The following is a 6,064-nucleotide window of genomic DNA, read 5'->3' as shown; positions in this document are numbered from 1 at the left end:
GTGGAGGTTTAATCCTCAATGTTTTCTATTGTGTGGCCCACTTCAGTTTTGGATCTGCCTCATGTATTAACGTGGACTTTGAAAACGGGATGAATGGAGTGGATTTCTCACGCGGTGAGCCTATATAGCTTCAGTGTACCCCAGGAAGATCAGGCTGATATTTGTCATCTCCCTATATCAACGGCCGACTCACAAGACTCGCAACTTGATAAAATCGTATAATTGTATAAACATCAGTGTACCCCAGGAAGATCTTAACGGTGGCCGTTTACATCCCTTCTGTTTCCTGTAGTGTGGATCACTTGAGGATTGGATCACCCTCGTACTTAGGCAATTATCCCAATATGCGCTGTTTAAACGGATGAACGGAGTGGATGTAAGAAAAAAGGTCGTGGTGGGTCCCACAGAGCCGGGGTTACAGAACTCCGGCAAGTTGTGTCTGTATCTCTGTCCTTTTCCTCTTGGATTTCAGCTAGGTTTGGTGCGCATATACTTCCTCTGGACGGCACCAGCACTGTGTTTTGATTTACGCGGAGATGTAGGGCTGCAATGTTTTCCTGGGCACGCGGGTACCGGTTGACCCGACCCGACTAGATTTTTAATGGATCCCTTTGGGCTGGTTGGTGAAATTGATTGGGATTCTTTTGGACCGGGTGAAAACCTGATACGGGTCCAGTCGAGTCGGGTCTACCACGAGGACCCATTTACATTCAAGTCGGGTCTAGGTCAAGCCTAATAAACATATCTTGATTAATTGTAACGTCACGTGTAAGAAACCTGAGTACGTCCTCGGACCGTACTTAAAAGACCGTATGGGCCTGATAGAAGGTCTTAATTATCGTAGAATCAGAGGATTTAGGGAGATTAAGACCCATTATCCATTTTTGATAATAGGAAATAGGTGTCTTCATGAACCTACCTACATCGAAATACTGATTCTTGCTTAGGAGAAGTTTCACAGTTGAACTCAATTCCATAAATGCCCCATATGCATAAACTAGTTATAGTTCCTTCATTCATGGTCCACTGAAATCAAAATTATAGAAAGAGGTTTGTCTTCCCAAGCTTGATGTCCATCACAAACATTGAACCGAGATTGCATATAGGAACACTTAAACCCGCATGCCAAGTACTTGAAGTACACGAGTGACCATAGGTATTCACGTGAACTTAAGTTAAAAGTTATTTTTCACTCTCACCCCAAGTCATGGCTTTCGTATTGTTAAATCACGATCAGACTTAAGACATCAACTTAGGATAATACCCTATAAATATATGTATAGCCACAACCCCGAACGGCCATCAATGACCGTGAAATTGAGTTATGACATTATCCATTAATCGACGCATTCGAATGTCAAAGTGATCACACATTTACGTTAATCGTTACTAGAGTCACTTACTCCATGGAGTAAATCGACCCCAACACCCTCCGGTAGGCCCCAATATTGTAAATTAACCCCCCATTGGGCTAGCGTCCCTAACCCTATGCCATTAGGGTCATTTGCACCATTTTTTGTGCTATAAAATGGACCTTGAGGACAACTGTTTGCTCTCATATGAAATTTATGCCCTATGAGAGATAAAAGAGTAATAAGAAGAGAGAGGGAGACGGAGAATATGTGTGTGTGAGTGGTTGATTGAGAGGGTATTGCATCCTCTTACCTTCTCCCCTTCGATCAAGGCCTTAATAAACTTTCATATTTCTCGTTGAAGCCTCTCTGTCGATGATAAGAGGTAGAAATCGAGTCATTCTCCCTAATCGAAGTCTTCTTAGGTAAAACAAAAGGAATCTCACAATAACATTGACATTTCATCAGGTTCCTAGTGGTTGTCCGTAAACCCTAACACTAGAAGTGTCATAAATTAGAGAAGGAAAAAAAAAACAAAACTTCCTGAAATGCAGACTATTCTCGCAGGGTTGCTTTTATCAACACTTGATTCAAACAACCCCAACTTTAGAAAAAACCTAACATATAGAGTCAATCCACTTAGCCAGCTCACCTAGTCAAGCCACATGGCCTATTCAATCAATTCACCTTATCAAACAAGGTTCATAACTCATTTTGACCCAAGCTCATTTCAAAGCTCAGAATGGAGGAAAGGGGAAACAATAAGGCAATTTTGAATGACTAGAGTTGTCCATGTGTATAGGAAGAGCCTCCATCCAAAGCTGAAACAAAAAAGAAATGACAAGTGGCACCCAGGGTGCTACTCACCATGTGGCACTGCCTATACTTTGGCCAGCTCCCCGCTCATGTGAAGCTATCCTCTTTGCCTATTTCACACATGTGTAAAAGCTTGAAAATTACTTTCACGCCTCTCTCTTAAAGCAAAATTACACCATATGCCATCCAAACCAATACTTGAGATCTTGTCACGTGGCAATCTTAAATCATAATCATTCAAATCATTTTTTACCTCAAGCTATGCATGAATTATCGAAAAATTAGACTAGATGACTATAAATACCCCCATTCCTTTTACATTTCAATAATCTACAATAATTCTTACCCATCACAATCAAGCATCCATCCCACCAAGGTGAGTGATAGTAAGGAAGAGAGTTTAACCTAAGTCCGGCATTAACACTGACCTTTTGAGCCTGACCTAAGTTCAATCTAAGTCACTCAATACAATCCTTGTGACACTACCGTTCACTAAACTATTTTCAATCGAGCTTTATTTAGCCATAGTATTTGCATTGCACAATATTCATCTCATCATTCAACACACTTTTATACTAAATTGGCTTAAAATTATGCTACGAGACTTATCGATTTATTCATATCCTGCCTAACAAAAAACATGTCAATTACTTCACATTTTGTTACAAACATCACATGCATTCATATACAAGAGCTGAATCCTATCCCTCGAGAATAGTCAGATCTTGTAAAGTAAAGATCATACATCTATACGGGACAGAGTGAGTACCCAACACCTTTCCTTTTTATAACCACGGTCTCTTACTCTGAATCTCTGATCGCAAAATTAAATAATTATATTAGGGCATGAAATATTCATATCCGTATGATAACGTTCCTATAGAGTCTAACTGGCTACAGAGATGAAGAAATTGGCTAGTGGTGACTCTGGTTACATATAATCAATTAATCACAATGCAAAACCCTTGAAAGAGACCACTTGTGAGAAAGCAACCTCAAGTCAATTCCGGCCCCAGATCTCACCGTCCAAGTAGTATTGAGCTAATCACTCACTCCCACTTAAAACGGTGTTTTAAAACACCAATCAGATGATCTCGTCGATGCGGACACCCTAGAAAAGAATGCCTAAGTAGGGGAGTATGTGGATCTTAAGGAGTTCTTCACATTTGTAGCTTGGCGCTTTCCAAGTATTGGAGACTTTATCTTCGTTGCTTTGGGTGGGGTTTTACACTTTTTTTTACTAATGGACATGTATTATGAGTTTCCAATTGGGTGGACTTGGTGATGTGATGTTGCATGGTGGTATATTTTAATATTATTTCTCTACTCTTATGATCACGATGATATACAATATTTAGATATGATATTCAGGAAGTTGTATGAGCTAAACACGCCAATGCAAAAGCGAAAAATGACACCCTAAATATCATGGATTGAGTTGTACTTGACCCTTAAAATTCCGAGCCTTGCATTATTTTAAGGAAAAAACCGATGCTTGGAAGCCAAATTAATGAAAGAGAAGTCGTTCATTCATCATGCACATGTTAAGGTGGCACACATGCGTGCAATCTGAAACCTATATCCACAGACCTGATAATATCCGACTTAACCCGATTGCTCCGGGTATGAAAACATAGGACCCGGCCGGAACCTCACACGTTGACAGCCCGATGCAATAAAACCAATGGGCCCCAGAAACAGCCCGAAAACAAATGATCTCTGTGAACCAACGTGTACATCTGTTTCATCCATTGGTTGAGCCACTTCATTTTAGGCCTCGAGCCGAAACATAGGGATGATCTAAAACTCATGTGGGCCACACCACAGATAGCTTGGATGGAACCCATTAATCAGGCGAGAGTAGACCGGATGAAGACACATACTAAAAATCAGACTCATTCCATACTCAGGTGGACCACACCAGTGAGTGAATTTAGAGGTTGTAGGTGTGATTTTAACTTGTTCCCGTGGTGTTGCCTTGGATCGATCTGCTTTTTGGTATGTAGGGTGAAAATGAGGTGGGGGAGCTGATGGATGGAGTTGATTTTATACACGTTGCGGTAGGCCCAGCATAGCTGCTGTGTGGTACGAGCTTCCTAAGCCAAGTTATGGTCGCATATATCAATTGTACCACAAAGTTATGGTACAGCCATTTCCCCTCCAGTTCACGCGTATAGAATATCCAATCCGTGAAAAAGTGGGCCACACGCCATGCTTATCATCTTATATGAAAATCAGACCGTCCTCTCACTAGATAGACCATATCGATACACCGAGTCTTACCAACGGTTGTCCTTTAATTTTGACATTGTGGCCCACTGTTTAATTTGGTCAGTCTAATTTTCACAGAAGGTGATTTTTATCGTGTGTCCCACGTTTCTCACGGATTTGATTTTCTACACGTATAACAGGCAGAAAATAATTGGCTGCATCATAACTTATGATACATCCACTCTATCTGATTTTTTATTTTTAATTTATTTTATTTTTACCCCTTTTCACCTTTTTCCACTTTTGGTATCCTTGGGAACTATTTCAAACCTATTAAATGATTCACTGACAAAAAATTTATAAATAATAATAATAATAATGCTGCTATCTCATCAGGTGGGCCACAATATCATACCCAAGCATAGTCCTCAAGTTGGCCAGAGTTTTTATTCGAGAAATTTCCTACCGTACGACCCATGTATGGCCCACCAGCCATTTGAAGCCAACTTCCTTTTACGCTTCCAAGAATACGCCCCTGTGTACGGACGACTTTTCAACGGGCCAAAGTACCCCCGTCATTCCTTCCTTCCTGAAGCCGATTGGCTGGCGTGCGAAGACGAGCGCTGACGCTCCTCGACATGGCCCCACAATGATGTATTTATTATACCCACACCGTTCATCCATATTTCGAGATCAATTCAGAGCATTATCGGAAAAAAGGAATCATATCCAAAGATCAACTGGACCACACCACAAAGTGCAGCGGGAAACTTGATTTTCACTGCTAAAACTTTCGTAGGGGCTATCATAACATATATTTTCCATCCAATCTATTCATAAGGTGACAAAGACCCGGATGAAGACGAAAAAGATATTTCATATTGATCTAAAACTTCTGTGACCCCTAAAAGGGTTGCAATGGTAGACATTCAATCCTCCACTGCCTTTTACAGTGAGGTCTATTGGATAGTTAGATTTGTCTTATTTTTCGTCTCAAGCCTTAACACGAGTTCGCCAAATAGATGGACGGTTTGGATATAACACATACATCATAATGGGACCCACAAAAAGTGGCAGGGATTCCAACGGGAAAAAACGGAAAATAAAAATAAAAATCAGAGCCTGACCCGGTCGACCCGACTCACTGTCCCACCTGTGAAAATTTTTATTTTTATTTTTATTTTTATTTTTACAAGGATAGCTTTTTCTCTCTTACATTTTTCTCTAATACATATTTATATAAATATGTATATATAAGCATATAAAGAAAAATTTTCTCTCTTTTTATTCATTTCTTTTTTTATTTATTAATAAACATATCTCTTAAACTAAAATGAGTTACTTGACATGCCATATAAGATTTTGGGTAGGAGATGCTACTTTAGCTAACCAACTTACTTATTTTTCAAGATTCCATTAAGTCGATGGTTGAAAATCCATTTTGATGCACTTCACGGTCAATTCTCTTCACTGCACGGTCATTTCCATGCATTTCACAGTCAATTCGCTTCACTTCATGGTCATTTCCATGTATTTCACGGTCAATTCCGACAATTTTGTTTAGATTCATGGTCATTTCGATGCACTTCACGGTCAATTCTCTTCACTTCACGGTCATTTCTATGCATTTCACAGTCAATTCGCTTCACTTCATGGTCATTTCCATGCATTTCACGGTCAATTCC

The sequence above is a fragment of the Magnolia sinica genome, chromosome 14 (genome assembly GCF_029962835.1).
Source record: "Magnolia sinica isolate HGM2019 chromosome 14, MsV1, whole genome shotgun sequence".
NCBI classification, from domain to species: domain Eukaryota; kingdom Viridiplantae; phylum Streptophyta; class Magnoliopsida; order Magnoliales; family Magnoliaceae; genus Magnolia; species Magnolia sinica.
Note: the sequence above shows the minus strand (reverse complement) of the source record.